This window comes from Takifugu rubripes, chromosome 19 (assembly GCF_901000725.2).
Source record: "Takifugu rubripes chromosome 19, fTakRub1.2, whole genome shotgun sequence".
Lineage (NCBI taxonomy): Eukaryota > Metazoa > Chordata > Actinopteri > Tetraodontiformes > Tetraodontidae > Takifugu > Takifugu rubripes.
Window position 1 is genome coordinate 12,792,048 of NC_042303.1, and position 27,776 is coordinate 12,819,823.

General features: G+C 43.9%; 1 protein-coding gene across 4 annotated transcripts in view; it reads left to right on the forward strand.

Annotated features, from left to right (window-relative positions):
• cdh22 (cadherin 22) overlaps nt 1-27,776 on the forward strand; it is a 140,438-nt gene that overhangs the window by 21,274 nt on the left and 91,388 nt on the right. For all 4 annotated transcript variants that reach the window (XM_029826994.1, XR_003886063.1, XM_029826995.1 and 1 more), the window contains one exon: nt 2,662-2,938. The gene's annotated coding sequence lies outside the window, so the exon portion shown is untranslated. Of the gene's footprint in view, nt 1-2,661; nt 2,939-27,776 lie in introns of those variants that run through there.

The window sequence follows — 27,776 nt, forward strand, 5'->3', positions numbered from 1 at the left end:
ACAAAGTGGATGTTTTAATCAGGTTTTCCAGTTGTAACCCATTATCTTGCAATACTGATCATCAAAATAAAAGTCCAGGATTTCATCGTCTAGCTTTGAGGTTAAAATTCTGCTGTCAGAAGATATCTTATATCTCAGAGGGAGGCATATATGTAGGAGTAAACATGCAACTAAAAGTAATGGACTGACAACTGGCCCCTGTGGAACTCCAGAAGAAAATTTGTATCTCTACCAGAAATGTTAATTGACATGTGCAGCCTTGGAATTAGGTGGCAGCACTAAATGTTCAGCACTAAATGTTCCACTGTTTCTATGGGCTGCATTCAGAAGATTCCACCATTTTAATGGGGCATCTGACAATGGTGAAGTGCACGAACAACACTTTGAAAACCTTGAGAAATGTGCAGGAGTGCAGGAATTGTGCAAGTGTTGTTTGTTTACATTTGTAGATCCTTGGAAGATTTTGTAGATTTTTGGAAGGCAGCAGAAGCGTGCAGCCACGAGCACACACCCAGTAGGAGGAGATGGATTTTTAAAAATACTTAATAATAATAATTCATTTTATGTTCATGTCTAACAAAGAAACATATACAGTTTTAATGAAAGAGAAACATGCTACATTTTAATCATTTTAGTTTTTATCGATGGATGGATGGATGGATGGATGGACGGATGGATGAATACCTGCATTTTAGACCTGATCTGTGTCAGAGGTCACAGTGTGAAAGTGAGGACTGTGTATTATTTGTATGAGTTCAAAGGTAGCATATAGAGACATGGCTCATGTGTCACCAGGTCGAGCATATTACTATTACAATATGGGTACGTCCACACAAGGCTTTTTGTTGAATTGCACAACGGTTTCTGCTTCGTGATGTGACTACCTCCCTGCCAAGGCGAACAAACAAAGTACCAGACCAATCTCTACTGGAGGCCTTGAACACGACACTGTCAACCATCCCTACAGATGCTTGGCTACAAGATGAAGAGCATGAACAGCCAGAAAGAGCAAACTGCCCTATGGAGGAGAAGGCTAGAGGCAAAAATTGTGGCGGCACGGAGAGAAGTCAGCCTTCTAACAGAACTGAGTAGAGGTGTCAATCTAAAGAAAGAGCTGCCCAAGAAATGTAACAAACTGTCCACAACTGAGGCACTGGAGACTGCTAAGCAAAGGCTCACAGCCCTGTCTAGCTGACTGAAGAGGTACACAAGAGAGGTAGAGGTTGTAGATGAGAGGTAGAATAAACAAGGAGTTCTCCACCAATCCAGCTAAGGTCTACTCTCAATGGCAGGGCAACAAGATGACAACAGGCCTCTCCAGGGCTGAGACTGAGCAATACTGGGAGAGTATCTGGGACAAAGAGGCAATGCACAATACTAATGCCCAATGGCTGCAAGATCTACAGACAGCACAGTTAACTTCCAGAACAAGTCACAGTAGTCATCACCTTAGTAGGCATCCAAACAAGAGTTTGGAGAGATTCACGCCTACCGGCTTAAGAAGCTGACTGCACTCCATGGACACCTGGCAGCACAGATGGACCAGCTGCTAACATCGGGGAACCACCCAGAGTGGCTAACCCAGGGCCGGAAAGTCCTTATAATGAAGGACCCTCAGAAGGGCACAATACCATCCTACTACCGGCCCATAACCTGCCTCAGCACCACATGGAAGCTCCTATCAGGCATCATAGCGGCTAAGATCAGTAGGCACATGGATCAATACATGAGCAGAGCACAACACCAGAGGTGCTAAGCACCAGCTACTGTTTGACAGGGGAATTCCCCAGGACTGTAGGACATGACACACCAACCTGTTCACTGCCTGGACTGGTTACAAGAAAGCCTATGACTCAATGCCACACACATGGATACTGGAGTGCCTAAAGCTGTATAACATCAACAGGACACTAACAGAGTTCATCCAAAACTCCATGAAGCTGTAGAACATGACTCTAGAGGCCAAAGCCAATTTTATGGGTGAGGATCAGATGCGGCATAATCAAGGAGATGCATTCTGGTACATTCGTGTACTAACCCTTGCCGGCCAATCTTTTGAAAAAACACAGGTATTATTTACCCAATCAGCAGATCCCTTCAAAACAAAAGCAGGCAGACATACTTGACATTTTCATTTCAGACACACCCTAGAACAATGAATGTGAATACCACATCCAGAGTTCATCACCATCCATTGTCCCCAAGTATGCCTTCATTTTTCTTTATTGTTCTCTTATGACATTCATGCAGCCTTGTTAAAAGAGAAAAACAAAAAACAAACACACAACCAACCTTGAAAACAACCTTTTTTCCTCCCCAGTTCTGAGTTTAGAGGGCCTTTCTTGCACAACTGTGCTTGGGAAATTGCAATCCATTAATGAGCCTCTACAAGGCAAACATCGTGCTTAATGACCAGGTCGTAAATACCTTTATCTCCAAGGAACGCACAGTACAATAGTAATAGTGAATCATACCTCGTGACACTACTATGGAGAGTGTAAATTAATCAGCCTATATTCAGGTTACACATGAGGTTCAAAGCTTCAGAGTTTAAATTTAGATATTTAATCACTGCCTGTTAAGTTATTGGAAAAGAAATCTCAATTTCCTTTATATTTCTGCTGGAGGATTCAATTATCTCTCTCTGTCCTTTTTCTCAAGTTCCCTCTCTCCAGCTGTCTATCCCCTCCCTCACCACCAGGGGCTTTGCGCTCCGCACCGCGCCGGCAGCACTCTTTCCGTTTTGGAGACGGGAGACTTCAGACGCGGAGAGCGCTGGCACACGGGACGCACGGAGCGTCTGTCGCTCTCATTCCGATCGCGCCGGGGATGGTACGCCTCTCTCATTGCGGGAGCAGCGGGAAGACGAACGGACGGCATCACGTCCTGTGGCAACTTGTCGAGCCAAAGGCGTGTGTTTCCGCCACCTGATGACAAGGTAAGACTTTCCCTGGTGTTCAGTAATAAGATTTAAGCAAATGAGAAAGTTATCCATGCGCCGTATCTTGGTTTTGTACATAGAACTCAACCAAACCCGCACGAAATTACGGTTCCTTTTTTGTGCGCGGCATTTGGGGGGTGGGGGGTGTCATTTTGCGCAAACGGGATTTTTATGAGTGCTTGAATTATTTGCGTGGATGAATTTGTCAAAGCATCATTGTGGTATTTACGCTGCACCGGATCTTTTCTGTCTGCGTGTTCAGGCTCTCGTCAAAACTTGTGGCCACTTGTAACACAAATTTGTGGCAGCCGCTTTTCTTCTGATTGCGGTGAGCAGTGCGCGGAAGAAAAGTCATGTTTCCGATCCGTAAAGCACCGCCACGTCGCAGTTCTTACCACGGTGGATAGGAAAGATCACCTCTTTGTGGTCTGGATAAATGCGCTGCATAAATTTATGGTTAAAAAAAAAAAAGACCGAGCAGCAGCAAACTGTAAACGTGCGTCTCCTGTCCGTGCCAGATGGACCCATAAAGATCAACCCCAACAGGAGAGGCTCATTTTAATATGTATCCCAGGTGAAGTGACGGACTATAGAAAGGAAATGCCGCGGAAGCGTCGTGGCTGCAGCCACTTGATGCGCCAACAGAATGCGTTTATGGAAGTTGGATGTGTGCCGCTCTGTTCAGTGACCGAAAGAAGATTTAGACGCAGCCATGATTGGGAATTTTAACCGGAAAACATTGTTTGCACGTTAGTTCTATTCCATTCCTTTATACGTTGTTCTAAGTAAAGAAAAAAAACATTTCCTTAAATAGACATCTTGAATAAGAGGTGATTGCATTCGTGCCTTTTCAACTGCTCCTCAAACTTTTAATATTACGCGACACCAACATTTCTGCATTTCATGCGTGTTATAATTCTTCACTCTGCCTTTTACTGTAGTGTCATGTCACAGATGTCTTGTAAGTATATGGAAATCAAGACAGGTGATTGGTGCACATGGCATTTAGATCTGCTTCGGCAGCATCCCTTCAGCCCGTATAACGGCCACAGATGAGCGTTCAGGCTCAGTGAAGAGAAAGGAAATGCATGAAAATTCAGCAGCCAGACACAGATAACCGTACACAGGAGGATAGTTGCACTTCCCTCACCATCCATCCTCGTCTCCTCATCTCATCTCTGCGATGTGTGAATTAAAGTCAGCCCTCATGCTGCAGGAAAGAACGCGTGAACGTGAGGTTAAAGTGCATTTTTGCGCCCAGAGAGAAGTGGGTGACCTTGACTGAGGTCTGGAATGCTCAACTTACCCCTTGGGGGTGTCTACGCTCTTGATTGTCTGCTTCAGAAACGTCGTGCTTGCATGTGCGCCGACTGCCGATGTGGCCTCAGTTTATCATTTATCCTCAGCTAATTGGTGTTGGGGTAACTCAGAGAAATGCCTGCAGGTCCCAGCAGCCAATCAATGGGTTTAATTTTCCAATTAGGTGTAGATCTGTACAGGAATCCATCAAAGAGGCAGAACCTCTGGGTGAGGACAACGACCTTTATTGACCCTGTGTTTGTAGAATTGATTTTCTAGGTTATAACGCGGGATGGATGCTGGTTTGGGTGAAGATCAGCGAAGCTACTATATTCACAGCTGAATGCATGCACAACGTTCTCCAGAGCCGCAATACAACTGATATTGTGCACGTGCTTCTGAGTAAGGTTGTTGATCTTTGGCAGTGATTTCATTTCAGTTTTCTGCTTCAGCCGTGGCAGCAGCAGCTACGGTAACTGTCTTCAATTAGCACACAAAACACAGACTCTGGCTGACAGGAAACAGGAAACCATTTCAGTGCAAAAGGAAAGAGAAGAGGACAAGAAATGGCCTGTGCTCAGTCACAGGTGAGTGTCTGCTTCATGCACCGTGTGCCGGATGCCAGTTATTCACCTGGGGGTCCAAGCAGGGTCGACATTAAGGGCCATGTAGCCATAATCCAGATGGCTGATTATGATTTACTGTATGTACTAAAAGTGAATGCATCAGCTTGAGCTATGGGAGTCGGTGCCAATTCCAGGCTGGCTTTTTAACACTTTTTAACACATGCACGCACACACGCACGCCCACCACAAAGCCGCCCTGAGAAATCATTTATAGATGCAGCCGTTCACCGTTGGGAGACATTGATTACCGTTTACCAGGCTGGCTTGGACGACAGAGTTACACAGGGAAAAAAAGGGCGGTAGCGAGAGAAGGAGAGGAGTGGACGGATGATAGATGACACTTCTGCGGCTGTAAAGATGACAAATTTAGGCAGCTAAATGGTTTTTAGCGTACAGAAAGAGAAGGCATTCCAGGATGGGACTGACCGAGCTGGTCCTGTACGGGAATGGCCGATTCTTTCCTTTGCAGCTCTGTATAATCGCTCCTTCTCGTACGAAAACACACACGCACACACACCTCCAAGCATTTACTCCCCTCGCTGCTCACGCCTGCTGTCCTGTTGGTGCTCAGGGATGGGACCTCCTCCCAGACAGGGACTCCATCGGCTGTATAAACACTCGAGCTCCTTAATCAAAGTGCAACAAGGGGAGAGGACAGTGTCGGCGCAAGATTTTTTCCACATCTCTCTGCACTGGATTTGAAAGGGGAAAAAAAAAAAAAGGTTCCAGGCAATGTTTTGATCCAACAAAAATCTATTTGCGGTGGAGGTTAAATGGCTGCAAGGCTTTTTGGGCCTGTCTCTCTGTCTGCATCTGTATCTATCATCTTCTGTTGTCTTCAATCGCTCATGTTCAGCTTTTTGGAAAATTGGGAAACAGTACCTCAGAGGCATCGTTGATGCTGTGCGTGTAGAGGAGTGGGGTGGGTTGGCGGGGGGAGGGGGCAGAGGGAAAAATAGAGAGCAGTATCGGTGCGTTATCTTCTGTCAACGAGGGGGCTGTCTGCTCCATGAGGCCACCTCATTCACTATTGTCCACGACAGAGCGTTTGACCAACGAGTATCACCCAGCCGATCTCTTTAAACTGGGGTGGGGGTGTCACCTCAGCAGGACAGGTCATTGTAATAGTACGGTGGTCTATAGTATATAGTCTATAGTATAGTTTGGAAGAGCATGTGTTTTCTTTGTGCCGTGTGTAGGACAACGGTAGGAGCATCAGTCACATGAGTAGCAATGACAGAAACATGGTGTGGAAGGTTTTTAATTGTTTATTTATACAATACTTTACCTTTGTGGAATATTTGGTGTCCTTCCAAACACCTCCCCATAAAACAGATAAACACATACAGTATCAGAGTGAACTGGCCTGTTTTTCTATGATCTGTGGTCGTTTGGCTTTCTGTTGAAGTGTTAAAGCCTTGGTGGCCTTTCATTAAACAAAGCTTTTTCACTTTCTTCCAAAGTTATTAGATGAATCTGTCGCCGTGTGGTGCATTCTCCACGTAAGCTGTGAAAAATAATGTGGATTGATAGCAGGGATGAGCCTAGCTGTCCGTTCTGTTTTAATAATTCCCATTTTCACCCGGCTGACAGTCAGATCTGACGTGAGAAAGTGAGGTGCTGTTCTCTACCGAGCTAATAAGCAAAATGTAGGCAGGGTTTTCGAAATAAACTCCTGTCTGCGCGCTGTTTCGACATAAACATCTCTTCAAAATAAAGCTTTACTTTAATGACTGAGTTGCAGTACTGTTTTGCTGTAGAGAGATGACATAATGTTTATTTTACCTCTTTTTCCCCCCATACTCTTCACCAATATGTGAGAAGCTTAGCCTAAGGACCGCAGGAAACAGGCAGAAACATTGTAATTAGTGAGATTAAGTACAACATACCGGCGGATATATTAAGTCTCTATTCTAATCTAAGCTAATAGCCTACTGGCTCTAGCTTCTCTTCTGAGCGGTATCAGCAGTCCAACACAGATAAAAAAGGTATATCATGTAAATGTTAATTCATTCATTTAGCCAGAACAATCGTGTTAATCAAAAAGTACCCAAATTATTTTGGTTCCTTTAAGTGCCAACACATCCAGTAATGGCTCCAACAATGTTTCTACAGTAGCCTGTTGTCATACCAACAGTTGCCACCAAATTACACACACAAGGCCTTTATTAGGTCATTTAATCCAGACTTCATTGCACCAAGTAAATGCTGTATGTTTAACAAAAATATGTTTAACAAATGTGTTAGAAATGCATGTTATTACATTGAAGGTGTCGCCATTGCGTTATTTTTCAGCTTTACAGTTTTGAAGGTTCGCTCAAAGCCGTAATTACCAACAAGCGCCGCAATCTATTATAGAGCCGCAATGAGTGAAAAAGAGCACTTGTCCTTAAATCCTGTAAAGGCTGTTACATATTTTCATCTAAGTTTGAGTGGAGTACTTGAGGACTTTGCATCCTGGGGACGTGCCCTGTACTTCAGAGTAAGGGGAAAAAAAAGTTGTCCTCAAATGTGGGCCTCATTTACATGAAGGATTTAATTCTGACCAACATGTAATCAAAGTCAACGGTTTAAGCACCGATGATGTGAATTTTCATGGTGTTTTGGAGGATAAAGGGAGCAGTGAATCAGATATGCTCCGCCACGCCGAAAATCTTTCCAATTTCACTCGTGTTTTCCGACGACTGATTGCTTTAAAAACCAAAAAAAAAAGCAATTTCCCACCTTGTGGTACGTGTGCTGATGCCTGTGCCGGCTCTCTGCCTAATGTGCGTGGTTTCCTGGAGGCTGAATTCCATCACTGCGGGATACCAGGCAGTCAATCTTCCTTCTTCTGTAGCCGGTCGGCAGATTTACGTTTGTGCCTTTTCGCGCTGGAGTGGGAAGAACAACTGCTTTGCAAACAGGCAGTTCTTCACCTGGATGTCACGGTTCATGAAAACTCCTCCGCGGAGTCTGCCGTAACCTCACTGGCAGATCCTGTGCGGTGGAGTGTTTGTGCGTCGGTGACGGCTTAGGAGAGATGAAGGCTGCCAAGGTAGGGAAAAGTCATCCGCATCTTTGACTTGGAATTATTTGACGTGTATTGACGCACAAACACCGTGATTCAGTGCACGCAGGCTTCACACGGTGACTGACAAGCAGGTTTGAAGAGATTTTTTTTCTCCCCGTGCGGCAGATTAAAATGAACAAAGGATTAGAGGCGTGAAGAGGAAGTTATTATCATGTTTTGTGTTTGCTCTTCTTTGATTTATGCATGGAAACCAATGTGAAGAGCAGGCTCTGGGGTCATTTTAATAAGCAAACCGTCTACATTCTATGGTTGATTTTCTTTTGGTTTCTTTACGTTGTAAGTTCCTGTCATGTCAGTAAACCACTCTCGCCCTGTATGATGGGTGATGGTGATGTTTCTCCAGCTCTTCTCTGATCTGCGATTATCTACTGGCTGTAGAAGGTGACATTTTTGCAGGGGGAGGATGCTCGTCGACAGTAAGCGTTCCTGAAATGAGATTTATGACGAGCTGTCACTTTCAAAGACTTACTGAGTGACTCAAGCAGTAATAGAAAAGACTGATAACCGCAGTTCGGCTGGGCTGTGATACCAATCATACATCATTTTAAGGGTTAGTTAGACCTTTTTAGTAACTCAACTCGATTCAGGAAGTTGGGGGACACGTGGGTGTTGGACCAGTTTGGCCATTTCCCAGTCGAGCCATTGTTTTTATGTAGCGCGCATAAAAACGCAGTGTCGACGCTCTGAAGCGAGAACCGCTTCTCCAAAAAAGATCAATCTCCACTCCTGGGTGTTCTACAGCTGCTCTGCTTTACCTGCCATAGCTCTGATTTTATGCACGCTTGGTTGATTAGAGACCAAAGATTATCCATGAATGTGAAACAATCCAGCATCTGCCAGCCAGCATCGACGTCAGCCCTTCTATGAACTGGCACCTTCTCAAGATTTCGATCTCTTTTTTTTTTCTTCTTCTTTCTTGCCTTCTGTAAATTCCGAGCCTGGAACCGGCTCCAGCACCTCATAACCTTGAGAGGACGAGGACAAGACAACATATAATAGGCAAACGTCAATGCAGAATTTCGACATTGTTATTGCTAAAGTGTCCGATAATTTATCCTTGTGAAACATTTTGTGCCTGTGAGGGTTTATTTTGGGTTTCACAACTGACTAAAGTCACGGTGATGATGAAGGTGCTCCTGCTTATGGCTGTTGTTAATACTCTTGTGATTACTATACTGTGGTATCCAGCCCACATGCTGGATACGGATAGGGCAACATATGTTTAGGTGACACTGAAAGTGTCTGGCAGCTAGGTTATAACTTTGATTTTGGTGTGGTAATTGTGGGTGAGAAGACCACCCACTGCAAAAGCCAGTTACCTGCACCATTAGGTGATCAACTGGGAAGATACACCGATACGCCTGCAGGCTCAGCTGAGTACGAGGAGTCTTGAAACAATGGGTGTCACAGACCAGTCCTCTACTGCTTCTAAAGCCTCTGAGTGGATACTGCCCTAACTATTCCAGCAATGCAATGTTAATTATGTTGTTCATTTCCCAGGTTACAGGTTATCTTTTGTGGGGCTAAAAAAGCCTCACGTATTTGACCAGTTTTTGTGGCTGGACGTAGAGATCATCAAAGACTGTAGTCCTCATTCCCTCACAGAAGCACAAAAGATAAAAATTAGTGGAGGCTTAATTTGCGTAATTCCTTATTGATAAAATTTAACATGGCATATCTGGGAGATAAAGTTGTATACTGTTTGATGCGCTGCCCAACCCCAAAAGATCAAATTTCCTTAAATTCAGCATTTGCTGAATTATGCATTTCAAACAGACTCTTGGGAAATGTTGTACGGCCTTGGTAATATTATTAGATCTCTTTTTAAAGCTTGCTTACACACAGTCGTGCAAAGAAAGCAGCAACAACAACAGCAGTGCACGCACACCGACCTGCACACAGCTAAGTGCATAAGCATGTATGCACATGCAAAGAGAAACATCACAGAAAATTTTAGAAAAATACAGGCCGACTGTACAGAGAGGTTCAGAGGTTTCCTCCCTTGTGGCAACATTTTCGTCTAAGCATTTGCATTGGTGAACCAATAGGAACCCTAAACTAACTTGGCTTGAATAATAAATATTTACTAATTCAGTGCACAGCCTAAATTTGCAAAGAACAGGATGCCAATTAACGGCGCCGACTGTAAAAAAAAAAAAAAAAAAAGAATTGATCTAACAGCCCCTCTGACGTGAACTTCTGTCTTTGTGCCAGATGTCAGATCAATCCAAGATGTTGTAATTATCTCCTTTCTTCACATTTGATCAACCAGTTTATGCTCAGCACTCATGTTGTCAAGACAACAAATGCGGCTGCATGCAATTCTGACTGACATTATGAAGGTGGGAGTTGGACTCGTCGATATCGTGAAACGGCGTCCTTGTTTAGAGTCGGCAGACATATTTTAACCCCTGTGATGCCGACTGTTCCAATTTCAGCTCAAACCTCTTCCCTTCAGATTGTCTCTAAGCCCGCGTCTGTTTGTCCAGGGCAGGTTCCCATCTATTCCAGCCATACCGACGAAGCTGTTTTATTACTGTCTTGTTCATTAATGCCTCTTGGCATTACATCATAGAGTGAATTTCACTTCATGTAGCATCTGGTGGAAGAGCAAAACTACAAATAAATTATTCTTTTTATACAAACTACAGTCACTCTTTTTTCTACATGGACCGGGGGAGTATAAAGATGGGTCACATCCCCCTCCCCCCAAAAAATCCAGATAAATGTCATGTCTGTGCAGTAAAACTGCTGTGCAATTCCGACACGTGAGCATGTTTCGCCTTCTTAGACGCAGTCTTTTGAAAAAGAATCAAGCGACTGTCAACCTGCTCCGGTACAACTGTCCAAGCAAGTTCAGCAGACTGCAAGATGCTGAAAAGTAGTCTCCAAACCCTGTAAAGCATCAGCACGGGGCCTCCAGCAGGCTCCTGCTGCTGCTGCCGCCAACGAGGAAGCTCAAGTCTCTACAGTCAGAAAGAGACGGTGCACGACTTTCTCCTTCGCGGGAGGAGACCGCTGCATTGAAATGCTGTGGGGGTGACTTTAAACAGGCTGTACATACAAGAAACTCCACAAACGTCTCACGGCTGAAAGAATTCTGCAGACAGAGTCTGTCTGAGACGGCTGCAAGAAGCAGCTCACTGAAGCTATTTCTGCCAATGGGGGTAACACAAGTTATTGGGAGCGCTTTACACTTAATGCCATTTAGTGAGTAATACAAGGTTATTTATTGCTATTTACCAGCAATTAAATCACTTTATATTAAAGAGATTTTTTTTAAAATGACACCAATATGTGGGCATCATGAACAGGATTTCTTTAAAGCACCCTTGGATAATCCACTGATTATGTTCCGCCCTCGAAACTATGCAGCAATGTTGTCTGGTGTTGTTAAACTTGGCTCAGAAGACGCTGGTCCTCAAGGTCCTGATATCTGAATCCATGCATCTAATAGCTGCTTGGATAGCTTTCTGGATTTTCATTTGGAAGCATTCGCATTCTGAGCGCTAGCAGCTGGTGAAAAGAGCAAAAACACCGTTAATGTGTTTTACATGTCCTCTTTATGAGGGGAGATTGATTTGCACTCAAACAATGTCAATTTTGAAGTCTACTCTCTTCTAATCCTCCACAGGATCACTTTCACAAGGAACCTTCAGGTCATCAGTTACAGCAACCATTTCCACATGTAATCAGTCATGGATTTGTCCTCGGGAGCAGTTTTAGGTTGAAGGACACTTCAGCGCATTGACCTCAGGGGTCGAGGGTTGACCACTGTTTGATTCATGATTACCATCCCCCTGTGAAGCAGGATGAGATAGTAACTGCAACACCCTTTAAACACACTTATATTGCAGCTCAGGTGATTTCCCTGGACGTTATGTCATTTATTGTGTCTGTTTACTTGTACTTCTGTGAGACGAAACTTGAATATGCAAATAAAACCAGTCAAATTGCCAGCAGTTGGTCCTTGCCTTCCCTGCTTTTGCAGGTTTGGGTTTGGTAGTGCTTAAGCACAAAGAACACATCATATTTTCAGCATTACACATGAGCTGACAGCATTTTTCTAACCTCTGTCCCACAGCCAGCTCCACCTTTTAACCACCCTGTCATGCCGTTATTTTAGGCTTTATCTATTGCATCACCTACATAAACCGATGGCACATGATTTTCAAATGTTTCAAATTTTCAGGATCTCTTAGTTAATGTTTCTATAAAGTACCTTGTGTCTTTTGTTGAAGGACAATCTTGTTTTGATCAGTGTGTATTTTTAATGAGGTTGCTTTGGGGGGAAAAAAGGCCTGTGCCCAGGGAGACCGTGTGTCAAATCTTTTTTCTTTAAACCTTTGTAAATCGGATTAAAGCTAATGTGTGATGTTGATTTTAAAGCAAGCAGTGAGCGCAGAGGGTTTTGCAGAAAGGCTGCTGCAACACTCGCAACCTGCTGAAAAATCCCCCTCCTCAAGGTCGCTTCTCCTTTACTTGACTATCACAGCCCTTAAAGGCCATAAAAGCAAATCAAGCAGCGGGGAAAGGCACAGACACCACTACAAGCATCAGATTGGCTCATGTACCCGCACCGGGCTCTCAAGAGTATGTTCCCTCTCAGACTTGCGTTCCTACAAAAAGCTTAAGTCTCTCAGAGGCTCATCCAGCAAAGTAAATCAGAGCTGCTAAGACAGTTTGAAAAGTTCCCTCTCCGGTGAGCTGAGACTCTTTCAAGATGCTGGTGTTGACTAGAGTCTGATACGTGGATAAGTTGTGCGTTTAGATAAATATTCATGCAAGTCTGGGTTGAGATATCTTTGATTCCGCCTCACAGTTGTGTTGCCTTCTTGACAACAGCATGAGATTTGTAGCTGGTAATATTCATCAGACAGGAACTGAATAGAGTTTGAAAATAGTTGCACTTCCAAATACCGGCCTACAGCTGTGCATGTCTAGTGCAATTGTTGAGGACGCAGTGCCTCATGTCTGCCGCACTTCCTCTTTTTGGTGCTGTTGATGCTAACGTAACCGAGAACGCCAACAGCCCTAAAGTACACAGCGATCAGCCAGCTAAATTAAAAAAGAAGCCACATTTGTTGCTCCTAAGCATTTAAGCTAAGCTGGTCCTCTGCAGTTCTTCCCTTCCCAACCTAACATTAGTCAAGCCTGCTCCTGAGGCCAGAGCTGAAATGTACAATATTGGAGTGAGAGCAGGCGTAATGATCGTGGGATTCCTGCTGAATCTCAACACTGATGACATACGGTCGCTCCTTTGCTGTCTGAGGAGGTCTTTTCCTCTCAAGGAAGCATCCTTTGTACTCTGGACTAGGCCAGAGCTGACCTGATTAACATTAATGACATTTGCCCCACCTTTGGGGAGCAAACGGGCTCTCGCATCTGCAGTTTGGACCGTTTGATTGATCCAAACCTGAATGCAGACTTCAGACCTTCTGATTTTGGTTTTACCACATCAGGTGCATTTTAACACTACTAAAAATGATTAACGTGGCAGCTTGGCTTTAATTGCAAGAAAATTGATCGCGTCGTTCCATTCCAGATGTCTGCTAACTGCTGGTGTATTTTTAGTTTTGAATATATTTTAAATAAGTTCTGAATCCATCAGTATGATTCAAAGTAAAAAAAGAAAGAAAAAAGAAGCCATCCACGGTGGCATGATGGAGAAGATTATTCTGGAATGTAAATGAGCTCCTTGCTTTAACACCCACATACAAAAATTGTCATTCCACATGTTTGGGAAGTGTCTGAGAATCTGCTGCCCGGCTCCTTCACAAACACCAGCAGGGAAGAAGCACAAGGAAAGAGCTGTCTTTGGCCAGAGACAGAACGTTTGAGCTCCTTCCCAGTAAGCCCCAGTAGTCACAATTCACTGTAACAAATATCTCTAAAACGCCAGTAAAGTGCTGACAGCACACCCACCCACGTCTGGATGAGCACAATAGGCACTATAAAACGCTTTTACAGTAAACTGCAAATCTGAACCACACTATTTTCTACGATTAAAGATTTCTGGCAGAACTGGACGTTTACCACACTGCAGCACGTGTCCACACAGACTAACGCCTTTTAACTGTGAAAGCTCTTCGGCTGGAAACACGTTTAACTGTTCAAAACCCCTGACTGACCTCTTACATAAGGGCAGACATGATAATAAAGTGTACAGTAGACCATTTGGCCAGACAGAGCCACAACACCACGCACCTGGTGGCTTCCATAGTGATTCCATAGTGATGATTCAACAGACACGAGAGAAACTGGCCTAATCCAAAAATATGCAACATCCGATGTTTGATGCCTCCTGACCTCCTTCCCAAACCTAGCCCAGTCTGAGCATCGCACATTTTATGTTAAACCAGCTCGGGGTGCAAATCAGGACACAATGAGGCTAAAAGTTGTTACGTGTGTTGCCCATTATCACCACAAAGATCTGAACTCATTAGCACAGTTCTAATTAAAATTGAATTCATCTGGATCTGAGATAAGCAAAACAATTTAGGGAGGATAAAATGTAATGAATGTATTTCAGAGAGCGAGTTATCCCTCCCCCCTGGAAAAAAAAATAAAAAATTACGTCCATACCGGGATAATTTAGTGAAAATCCACAAGACATCTAAGCTTCAGTGGTTTAATGTGGGCTAAACGTGGGGCCAATTTGCTCTTTTATCTACACATTTGCTGATTTTGGTCCCTGAGAATTTATTTTGTGAAGATGCCACATCTGCTTTTAATGGCGCACAGCTGCATGCACACATATCGGTAATCCCAGGACACACTGGGATTTGTACAGATAATACATATCTTTGCAAAGATTAAACTAGTGTTCGTGCAAGAGTGTGAGTGTGTGTGTGTCTGTTACGACAGCGCTGGGCCTGTGTGTCCTCGTTGTTTCTCTAACATAATGGGCTTTGTAAGATAATACCCAGGAGACATAACAATACTTCTGCTCAAGGGGGATTGTGCAGCCATCCCTGATGGCAGCATCTCCTTGGATTCTTTCTCCAGCTGTAGCTGGAAAACCAGTGAAAACCTGGATTTACTGGGAAATTATATGCTGCTGCCTTTTTCTCTTCTACCTCCTCTTCCCTTCAAAAAAAGACAGCAGAGAACGACACGGTTTCAACGCTGTTTTCTCCTTGAAGGTGGGGGGGGTACTTGGCGGTTGTGCAAAACATGTAATTTAGTCTTTTCAACCATTAATGAGCACACTAACTATTTTTCTGTTCTGAAAAGAAACAGATGAGTCTGTCCCAGTTCATCATCGCTGTTGAAAAGGTGTACACAGCATTTTGCCACGGCTTTGTGGCTTTGAAAATACAATAATAACCAATTTTGTGTACTTCCACCCACGTCATGTTGCCTTCGCATGAAGAACTCAGATGCATTGATATGTCTTTAGAGAGATATAAATTAGGAGTGTGTTAAAAGTAAATAGCATCTGACTGGGCGCCATTGTTTGATGGCTGCCAGTGAGAGTTTGTTGGTCAGAATTGCCCCCATCCTCGCTTCTTAATGCTTCCAACCATGATTCCAACCCATGATTCTCAAGGGGGGTGATTTCTTCCAGTGCCCAGCGAGGCTCAAAGCTCCATTTTGATGTCCTCAGTCCAAAGAACTCCTCTCTGAGCTTTACTTTGGTGAGTCCTGTACTCCTTTGTGTCAACATCCTTTTTCTTTTTGTCTAATCCATGAACATTGATGATCACAATGATGTGATTTTTATTTTTATTTTTGCTGGCTTTCGGCTTCCGAACTCTTTCATAGTGGCCTCTCGTTGACCTCCCTCTCTTTGCAGAGTTCCCTCCCTTCAACTCCTAAAGGAAGACAGTAAAATCAAAGGGAATAGGATTTTTGATGTCGATAATTTAATTTCGGGATATTTCTGACTCCTTTTTTTTCCTGAATGAATTCTGTGCTCATCATATTAAAAAAGTTGTGCAACGAGAGGACTTTTGTTGTTGTGTGAATAAATAATAGAAATGATTTGTTGATTTCTACCTGGGGATACAGACAACAAAATTAATCTGTGCAATCGACTACCTAGCCAATTTAAAAGTGAAGTCGGCCTGCTGGTCTCTAATGAGCAGTGCAATATCTTAGGATATTGTATGCACCTTTTAGACTGTTTTTGCCAAGTGTGTTTTTCTACAGCACTGTTAAAGCTAATTTTTAATTGTGTTATTAACTAAGGAGGAAAGAAACAAAACAAAGCAACAGTAAAGAAGCAGGTGAGTCATTTTGCCTGCGATTTGCTATTAGGTGCTCTTATTTCCTGTTCTGAACGCTACTTTGTTTTTTTGGGGGGGGGGTTTTGTCTTGTTTTGGTCATTTTTCTCACTCGCCGCGGTGTTCTATACCAGGAGAGATCTTCTGGGGTTCCACTTGATTCAACTTTCCTCTCAGCTCCAGAGATCTCACTAATACCCTGACAAACTGGAAGCCATAACAGACTTGGAAATATTGAATTCTCGGGTGATGTATTTATGACTTTGCCACCCAATCTTTAGTCGTCACCTGTTGCCGTCCTCCCGAGCAATTCCCCAACATAATATTAGCACGCGATACCGTCTTAAGCCCAACATATAATGTCGAAGACATGAACATTGACAACATTCTTTTAAGTGAAGGACGACCTGTTTGTTAGAGATATGTCAACTGAGAGGGTCTAATGTAGCATCTCTACATTACCTGTTGATTTATTGACCTCGGTGCCTATAGGAAGCTGTAATATAACTGATAAACGGGACAATTATGTTCCGAGCTCCTTTCTCTTGAGATGATTGAGATTTGCAACACTGAAATGTAATTGTCTCGCCTTCACTTCTCCTGACAGGGTATAGTTTAGTAGACCCTGGAATGGGGTACACAATTTACAGTGGCTTTAGCTGGAGGCCAGCTAAATTGTTTTTACAGGCAATCGCAGTGACGATGAAATATCGAATGAGGACCAATGAATCACATTTTAATTGCCGTCCAGTCGGCCTTATGATTTAATGGGTAACTTTTTACCGTTTAGTTGGCATTTCACACAGCTACATTAGTTTCTTTTTGTTCAGAATTCTCAGAGCTGAACAGTCTTCAGCCTTTTTTCCAATTAAGCTACAATCAGTCATTCAGTCTAGCACCCAAAAAAATGCACGAAACATCACAAACAACCGCGCTGGCTGGGAAGCTACGAGAAATGAGACTTTTGGGAACCCAATCATGTCACTGCTCACAGCCATTACAGCTTCCTGTTATCAGCATGCAATAAAAATAACAATGTAGACATCAGCGCCTGCTCATTATTCTCTGTTTTTGCTTATTACTCTCTGTGTTATGCACTCCCCATTCTTGTACAAAGGTGTTCAGCGAAACTAAAAAAAAACAAAACAAAAGAAGATGGTCAGCTGATTCATTCCTGTAATGCTAAAGCCTCATTTCATGATGATTGATGGGAAAATAACAACATGAAGCACGTTAGTCTAAGAAAAGAGGCGCTCATGGTTACAAAGCCTTCAGCGAAGTTTATTTGTCCAAATGGCTTCTGAGCTCAGTGTTCTGCAGTGAAGCATGCAGAACAATGTTTTGGTGAATATCCTCCACTGTCTGACACAGTTCAGCTAAATGATCCTTGTCCCGCCTACATACATACTTATGGCAGATTTGGCCCTGCAGGCTGTAGTTAAAGTCTCAGTAATGGATTTTTCCCCTCTTGTGGGAGCATCGCTGCACCTGCATCTTTGTTGTGCCTGGTAATAACAGACGATTGAAAACCTCTGTGACCTCTTTGTTATGTGTTTCGGGACTCACTTTCTAATCCTTTTTGCAGTCTGACGCTTCTCCTGCTGCATTTCATCAGACCTATTCCAAAGAATAGGTGAATGGACAGTTTACAGCAACAAAATGAGGCTGGAATATTCTTTCTCCTTTCCAACAACTGCTCTTCCCTCTGGCCCAATACAACAATCAAGGGAAGATAATCCAGGAACATGGGTTGACCCGAGGGTTGTGTTTTCAGTTGACGCCCAGGTTCCTTCCTTCCCAACAAGCACAGACCATAAGAAGGTGGCCATATCCAGGAGACCGGACTTTATGAATTGACCTAAACCCACCTCGGCCAGCCCTCTGTATTGGATGAGTGTGCACCAAAAATGGTTGGTCGCCTCTTAACCTTCAGCCTTTACCTTTATCTACGAGCGGCTCAAAAAACAACTGGAAATATGTTACTGGGCAGAGCCATGAGCAGAGTTCATCCCACACAGTGTGGCATCATATAAGGTTGGGCTGACATTTTTACCGGCGTTACCCACCAGTGGAAGCTCCATATTGGTTGTGAGCTTGGGCATTAATGCCTCTCTACATTTTCATTACAAGGAGAAAATAGCACAATAGTGGCATGAGAATGGGCTTGAATTTAATGCAAGCGGGAAATGAATTTAAACAAACCGAAATATTTGTGATTCATGTGGCGTGTGGAGCTCGTGATCCGTAACAAAGGCAAAGGCAAGTTTCTTTGGGCCATCACTGGACAGGAGAGAGGCAGAAAATGGCTATCCCTGTGTGCCACCTGGGCACCTGCTGGGATTAAAGGCAAAGTTAGGCTTCAGTGTTGTGTAGCAGGTGATGATATTAATACCTGCTGAAGGCATGCTACTTTAATAAGTCATGGCATTGAGCGAAGCTGTTCCCAGTACGTTTTTTGTCTTACCGGAAATTCATTGTGTCTTTTTTCTTCACAGAGAACTCTCTACAAATTGTACAAAGTGCCTCATACAAATGAGCTGCTGCTCATAGCTGCTATTGTGATTGAAAATGAAATACCCCTAAAGGGCTAAATCAACATTCAGCTGATGCACAAGTTCAGTTGCCATCGTTTCTATTGGAACATCAGGTGATTCATCACTGCATGCTGTTGCAGTGGCCTAATAAGCTCCACCGGCAGGTTATAAAGTTAAATCTTTTCCCTTGTTCTCCCGCACCCTAGCCTCTGTTTTTAGAGTCCCCTCAAATATGAACCATTTGAAACATTTGATGTCATGTTCTTGACACCTCTCGTCTTCAGTGGCAGGACTAACGGACAGTGCAACCTCTTGTCTCTATTGTCGTGACAATGGAAAAGTCTTAGAGCCTGAGCCTCTCTGCTGAGAGGAGAGCCATCCTGTTCTGAGCTGACAGGTTCACCTGGCCGACCTGCTCTTCTGCTCGCATAAATGCCACACAGACAAGGACGCGTGTTTTTATTTCATACAAAGAGAGATTTTTTTTTTTTTGGTACCTTCAAAATTGCACTGCTTCTATTCCTAGCCAATGAATGTTCGATGAGTATGTGATTACATGCCCCTCTGCACAGGTCGGCTGCCATGACCAGCGTTTAGAGCGAAGGCATAGCCGCATGTAGGACGTTTGGACAGGAAGTCAAAAAGGGAGACCGTGGTTGAGAGAGCGCAGAGAGGGCCAGCCTGTTGACCTCTGGTCCAGCCAATGTTAATTTGACCTTGGGCAGCTCCTTTACTGTTGAAGAGCAGTGCAAAGAGACGTTACAGGGATCTTTGAGGAAATTATGTCGTCACATATTAGGGCTCAGTGGACTCACTGACTTGCAGGGAAGTGGTGCTGAGGTCGCGTATGCTGAAATTAAAGCGCGTCAGTGCATCGTAGGGTTGCAGTACAATAACAGGGCACTGTCATGCATTTATGTCATGTTTTAACATAATTAAATACTTGACATTATCTAACTGATTTTGATCTAAATTGCTCATTTGAATTAGAGTCCTCTAAAGGTGAACAAATATTTGCAAGTGCAAGAATGTAAGCTCATATCAGGATTACACCTTTCACAGACAGACACGGTGGGAACAAGGAGGAATTGTTAAATATCCACGCGTATGTGAACAGAAAAAGATTAGAGGCTGCTGTGGTGCTTTGATTCCAGCTGAGCTTATCAGCCCTGGATTTGAACAGAAGAAATTGTCTTTTGAGTCCCAACAATCACACATCTCCATATCTTTGAAGTTTAGGATCAGCTAAAGATTATGTAAAACCACGGATGACTCTGGAGGTAGAACTCGGAGGTTGGAGTCAGTGAGAATCTCAATACAAGGCGTCTGTAAGTTTGTTACCAGCTATATTTTTAATGGCTGTAAAATTGCCTTTGGCATCTTTTTAATTATCAAAGTATTTGGATCAATGAGAGCATATTTGCAAAATGTACATAACGGGGTGCGCCATTGCTCTCCCATTAACAATCCAATTTTCACATTTCCTGTTTCTTGTGTGCTGACAGTGAGAACCTTTATGAATCATTGGTTGTTAATGGGACATTGACTATTCCAGTCACAACAGGAAGTGGGGGAGGGGGCAGCTGGGAGTCCCTGGGGGACCCATGGCAGATCCATTATTCATGGTTCACCGTGGGCTTGTAGCGAACACTGACACCCGACCTGCCTAAATCAAACAGGGCCAGCGAGTTTAATGCCTCTTGGGAGGAGCACTGCTCAGGTAAACGTGGGGGTGGGTGGGTGGGTGAAGAGGTTTGAGTAGTGGGCAGCGGGGTGGGGGTGATTGCAGTGGTCAGATCAGAAAGGGGACAATGGCAAGAAAGGCAGCATTTGGTCCTCTTATTGCACTAGAGCATTTCTTTCTTTCTTTCTTTCTTTCTTTCTTTCTTTCTTTCTTTCTTTCTTTCTTTCTTTCTTTCTTTCTTTCTTTCTTTCTTTCTTTCTTTCTTTCTTTCTTTCTTTCTTTCTTTCTTTCTTTCTTTCTTTCTTTCTTTCGTGGACGGAATGTGAGCGGGAGAGAGAGAGCGAGCGAGCGAGATACTGGGCAAAAACGCCTTTCCTATTCTCTCCTTTTGTGTGTGAGTGTGAATGTTTGTGAATATAGTTTGATTTATTGTCTGTTTTGTAGTTTTATTTTAGTGTTAGCGAGTGCTTGTGTGAGTTTGTGGGGCGGCTGACCGCGTGCGGCCATCATGGCGGCCAACGCCAGCTTAACCGGGTTGAGCAGGAGGCACGGGGTGAAGGTGGGAGCGGGCTCCGTACTCAGTGTGGAGGAGGTGGCTCTGGCTGTGGGCCAGGAAATCGGCCACAGCTCGGTGAAATCCGCCGCCCGCATGAACAGGGCGGTGGTGCTGTTCCTGGAGTAGGTGGAACAGGCGAACAGGTTGGTGGAGACGGGGCTCACTGTGGGGGGGCAGTTCTTCCAGGTGACTCCGCTGACGCAGCCGGCGGCACGGATTACTTTGTCCAACGTGCCGCCGTTCATCAGCGATGGGTTAGGGTTAGGGTTCCGGCGGTGAGGCGTCGGTGGTGCGGTGCAGAGGGGGCCCCCGCTGTTCCGGACGGAAAACGGAGAAAACGGAGTGAGTGTGTGAGTGAAGAGAGGGAGAACGTGGAGGTGGAAGTGACTGGCGAGAGTGGCGAAGCGGGGAAGGAAATGGATTTAACTGGGGTGGTGGTTGATGTGTTGTGTGGGTTGGGTGAACTAGGTAAGACTGGTGAGGGAATGGGTGAAATACGTGAACTGGGTGAGGCAGGAGAGACGGGAGACTTGGGTCAAACAGGTGACCAGTGTGTAGCGGTAGGTGAAGTGGGGCAGGTGACAGGTGAGCGTGGGGCGCCAGGGATAGTGGCTGGCGAGCTGGGTGAAGGAGGAATGAGCACAGGTGAGCGGGGTGAGGTGGGTGTGAGCACAGGTGAGCTGGGTGAGGGAGGTGCGGGTACAAGTGAGGGCAGCGGGGGGGGGGGGGGGGGGGTATCTGAATGGTGGCCTGCTCCCACAAAGCGGCGAAGAAAGCAGAAAAATGTCAGGAAGGACAGTGGAGACAAAAAAGCTGGACGGCAAACACCAGTGACCACAAGTACATGTCCGACGGCAGTGAACTGTCAAACACGGTGGCGGACAGTGAGAGGGATGATTTGTACCCCCCAAGTATGATCAAGAGTTTTCTCACGCAGACCAAAGGCATGAGGTTCCCTGATTTGGGGATATACTTCCCCGACAAGCTCCTTTTCATCCAGTCAGCGAGCCATTGGATTAAACACAGAGCGGCGTCGGACCTTACCGACCCTGAGATCTTTTGGCTGAAGAAGCACATGGGCAAAACGAGGAAACAGCTCATATGACTGTCCAAACAGGAGCGCCAGCTTGTAGGCTGACTGGCTGGGAAGGGATGGAGCCCCCCCTCCTGCTGGAGCCTGCCTAACGAGCCACCACGGAGGAAGAGGACCGGGGACCTCCAGTGGAGGGTCCTACACGGAGCCGTTGCCCTGAACGTTTTCCTCTCTAGGATGGATCTTGCTGTATCGGACCAGTGCCCATTTCTGTACCGGGCGAGAGACAGTATTTAATGTGTACAGTGAGTGTGAGAGACTCACTGTACACGTCTAATCATAAAGGCTAATGAAGCATTTCCATAATGGATTGCACCAGCCCGTCCTAGAGGGTCACCTTGCGCAACAGTTCTGTCTACTGCAGACAAAGTTAACGTTTATGTTAACTTTTTCTTTACAACTGATTAAAATACACCAGGAACTTTAATTGCAAATCCACATCAACTAAAAAGGGATGTTTTGAAATATGTGCGTGCTGCGCCTTCCTGTTTGTAAATGGACGCTTTGTCTGCTTTTCTCTGTAGCTGTCACTTGAGCCTTTATTGACATTTTTTTCAAAAGGATTGCCCTCCACCAGACTTGAATTATATCTTTATTGTCTGTGTGTTTTTCTGGGTCACAGATTTTGATCATTAATATACGGTTGGTTTTGAATGAATGCGAACACATAACTCACTTTTTTGTGTTTGTGTCCTCCACGCAGCTCAACAAAAGATACGGAGACCTTTGAGGGGTTGATTAAATCTTAGCAACAAAAAATTCTACACAAGTCAAATTAAAGCATTGAAGGAAATCCTTACTATTTTATTAGAATCTGCGTATAGATGGTGACTCATATAAACTCCCATGACTTTAAAAAGCCGCGTCCACCCCATTTCTTTGTTATACAGAAGTCCCCATTAACTTGATTGTGCAATGCATTCTGTGATGCTGATGAGTTTCAGTCCAGGAGAAAAAGAGGAGGAAAAAAAATCAAATGGTACTTGTTTGTAGTAGATTTTTTTTTTTTTTTTTTTTTTTACATTTATATATAACAGCAGATTTACATAAAGCTGCTTTTGGCTGCAATCTCCAGTTTAAAGGCACCGAAAAAAATACAGCAAGTCATCATTGATATCTGTAGTTGCACACCTTGCTCCAACATTGAGCGTCTGCTCAAATAAACTTCAGGAGGCAGATTAACTGATAAGTGTGGATCAGATTTACTCATGTGAACAAAAAAACCAGAGGAGGGAGACTGTCGGTGAAAAGATATGTGTGTGTCAGACGGTGAATGAAGCGAGGAGGGTCAGAACAGTCGGATCCAGTTCAATGACAGCTCATGCGAGCCTGCTCAAAGGAATCACAAACCTTAGTTCATATCCAGGAAAAAGACAGTTGAGGCACGTCGTATCACTATGTTCAGATGTCGTGATGGACAATTTCTACTAGTTAAGTAAATGTTATCTACTGAGTAGTAACACAATTGTCTAATCAATACTTGGAATATGTTTTATTTCTACCTGCCTACACGCCAGTAATGAAACTACGTTTTTCATGAACTTTCCTGGGTTGGTATAAGTAGATAATAACGTTTCTGTTTCTGGTAATAATGTTTCTGTTTCTGGTAATAGTGTTTCCGATTAACATGTTTGGTGTAGATTTTGGCATTAACTGCTGACCCGGAGCATTTGCATCTCCCCCAGTGTTTGTCCCGGGCTGCTGGGTGCTCTGGCCTGGGTACTCAGGCCTGGGATTGTTGTGTTTGTGTCCGATGATCATAAATCTCTGGAAGACCTGCATGTGTAAACATAAACATCTTGATCCTGGATATAATCCTTCTGACTCTCTGCTCCTGAATGCAAATAGGCTCCATGTTTGAATGCAGAGCTTCTGCAGCTGACTGTGGAGCAGTGCTGAAAAAGAGGAGTGATGTTTCCACCTTGACAACACGGGACCTTTTCCAAGTGGCGGGATGAAGACTGCTCCCATCTTTATCAGCCTGTGGCTCCACCCCCTCCCTGCTCATCCATGACCTTTTTTAAACAGGTTAACCTGTGCGAACACACAAATCAAAAGCAACAGTAGGACTTTGTTTTTTTCCTTTTTATTCAATCATAAATTGACCCTTAAACACAACAATATAGATGCTTCACAGTGACCAGAAGCAGAGGGAGACAAAGCAGCCTACTTTAATAATGCAACATAGGGGAAATTACCATTGTCTCGCAGATTGTTACATACAATATATATGTACTAAAATCTGCACATGAACATAAGAGAGAGGTGTTGGAGTTCCTCCTTGACAGCAGACCACTTTTCAATTTTTGATCCACAAGCAGGACTTGAAGAAGAATCCTGCTGCTGCCTGCGGCTCGATTCCAGTGGGTTAAGGGGATATTTAATGAAAAACAAAGTAGTGCACCAATTTAAGTCAATCAATTAAACATATACACATCAGAGAGGATTGTTGGTATCAGAGCCAAGTATAAGTATCATAGATGAAAGCAGTTTTTCCCCCAGTAATAGAGCCACATTGCTGCTTTAGGGTATTATATTTAATCAGTGTCATCTCCCTCCCAAACTGCAGCTCACAATCTAGAATCAGAATTATCTTGTTCCCATGGTTTATTAGACAAGTAATGGCTGTGCTATCATGCATAAGTAAATCCTGCTGCTGGCCAACAGGATCTGATTCCCACACGTTGTTTCTCTGCCACACCATACTGAACGTTTTTTTTCCCTGTTTGTTTTGTTTTGTTTTTGTTTCCTCGTAAAACTGTTGCCAGCCGTTCTCCGTAAAGAAGAGTCCACAGTAAAAATGATGTGAGGGAAATCAGCCAGGCATCGCCGGTGTTCCCTCCGTATCATTGCTATGCAGGAGACGCGGTGGTTAGGCTCCATTCAGTCCCCAAACCAGAAGGCGGCACATTATCGAAGCCAAGTGCTAAATGCCCAACAAGGGACTGATGCACAGAGCAGAGCTGAGCTTTGTGGGATAATGACAAGTTAAAATCACAGAAAGCCTGAAAAACGCTTCATTGTCAGCACGATTAGAACAGAGTCGTCGTGCCACCGCCATTGTTCCTTTAACCTTCCCCCATCTCATTAAACCTGTTCGTGCACACTGGCAAAAACGTATTATCCTCAGTTCTCATGTAAATTGAGTTTAATAAATTCATAAAATTAAATCAGACTGTTTATCAGGACGGAGGTCGCTTACTGCGAATTTGGTTGTTTCCAGGGTGAGAAAAACTCCAGTAAATGGCCTTCAGATTAATTTTCCCTTGATAACTTCTGCTCCAGCGTAGCAGGTCATTACTGCTTTGTTTGTGCATGTCTGCTTTTCATTGAATAATGAAAAGAGAAATCGGGGGGAAGCGTGACCACGGCACATTTTAATCAGTGTTATTTATTGCCTGTTTGGGTAACAGAAACAAATGAAACCAGCTATTGTTTTACTTTGGTGGCACATCGCACACAATTCATTTCCCTTGGACAAAGAGCCCCCAAAGTCCATCACAATTATCAACAGAGATGTCAGGTCTGCGCTCTGGCGCGTTTATCTCTTTTAACGTGACTCTTCCCAGGGGTTTTTGCTTCCCGTTCTCTCTGCAAACTCCACCATTTTTGTTTCTTTGATTGTGCAAAATGGTCAAAGACAAAGTGAGTCAATCTGGTCTCCCCGTCTTGATAATTACATGGTGGTTGATTACATGGACAGATTGCAACAAAAGCAGAATATTTGCAAATTCTCTTGCATGTGGGCATATTTGAGCTCCTCTGGCTTTACTTGTGGCTTCTTCTTTTTTCTCATCTTGTAATCATGTTTTTTAGAGCCTTTCCTTCTGAGCCTCTTCCTGTTACCAAGACTCAGACTCATGCATTTGACAAACCACTGTGCAAGAAAGGGCATTAATTGAGCTACTCCAGAATGTTTCTGCACAGTTTTTAAACTCTCTATGCCAGGCTTAAAGGTTGGAGAGCGTGCAACTGTGTGTGTGTGTGTGGGGGGGGGGGGTCTGCTCCCTGTATACAAGTGTTGGTAAAACTGTCTGTTTCTGAACCACCTATCCACAAAGACCTTAATCACCAAACATGATAATCCACCTTATGGCGACATGCTGACAATGGCCGTCCATACAGTCTTGAACAAAGTGCCCACTTAAGTGCTCATAAACATCGTGTTTCATGTTTCCTAACACTTCTGATAACCCCACATTGAGCTGTTCTATTCTGACTAATTTGCATAAAGTTTAAAGGCTTTTGTTTTTTTCTGTTTGATTCTCTCCACAAATGACCCCTAATACCCAGCAGTGTTGGAAACATTGATGAACGCTTGACCTTTGGTGCCTTGTCCTCTGGTGATTTCCAAGTGGGTGAAAGTGTTGCACATTCATTTTGAGCTCGCGAGCAAAAGATATAGATCATAATGAGTCACATCGTTTATGGATTTAGGCAAGTCAGATGTTCAGTAAAATAATCCAGTTTTTAGCCTTGATTCCAGGACCAGAGTAAAGCAAACCAATCCACGCTGACGTTGTGTGTCCCTCGAAATATAACTGCTCAAAACTCTTTAATATCTATATTCATATTTCTGTTGGCGTGCCTTGTCTTCAAGGGTGAAGTAATGTTGCTGGTGCTGCTTTACATATTCTTAAAGCAAACCTTGTCAACAAACATTTGCTCACACATGCAATTATCTGATATTTACTCAATTTGTTTCCATAGGAATTAGTGGCACAATCCCAATTAATTGCTGTTTGTTTCTCTCCCTCACCAAAAATAATAAATTTTGTCAATACAAGGGAGCGTGTTAGATCGCCAAGCTGCAGTTCAATTTTTCAGATTTTGTAAACAATGGGGGGGGGGGGGGGGGGGGTTGAGTTGAGGAACATTGGGGGAGGTCACATTTGTAAGAGTGGGAGAGTAACAGGAAGGGCTGCAGTGGTGGTCCTGGAGCTCAGTTTGGGGTGAATAATTCTGGATAAAACATTGGCACACCGGGTTCGTGGAGGTCTTTACAGAAGAGGGGCAACGAGGAAGCTCTGCTTCTGCAAATAGCAAAAAGTTCGATTCTATAAAGGGTATGCAGTCTGTTCCAGTAGGTACAGGTGAAGGAACACACCCATGGACAGGACACACACACACACACACACACACACACACACACACACCCCTAGGGCCTTTGAGTTTTTGAGTGAAACAAATCTGCCTGTTTCTGAACGGTGGAAAAGATTCAAGAAAAGTATATAAAATCCCGAAACTCTTTGCAACCACACAGACGCTGGGAGGACACGCAGACTCCCCCCAAAAGAAATTGTGCACGAAACTCAAAGTTACCATGATGCTGTGGTACCACCCGCTGCCCTGCTCCTGCTGTTATCCCTAATTCTGCAAATCCCTCTTTCCAACCCAGCTGGAAATACTGAGTTAGAAAAACGAGTAATACAAAGTCTGGCCCTTATTCTTGTGGGTCTTGATGCTATAATAGAATCAGAATATCTTTATGTCATGATGATTATTTTGCTTAATATGATAGTAATAAATGTAGTGAGACTACATATTGACAGTTGCCACCACCACCATCCAACCTGTTCTTCCCTCTGCTGTCATTATGAAATACACTTACGATTGCACATGTCAGAGGCATCAGAAGTGAAGGGTAAAGGTAGATGAGCAGACATGATAAAGTTGGTGGTGTCTTCCAATATAAACTGCTGTGGAAGATAAAGAACATTCAATTTTCTCCCTATGATTGA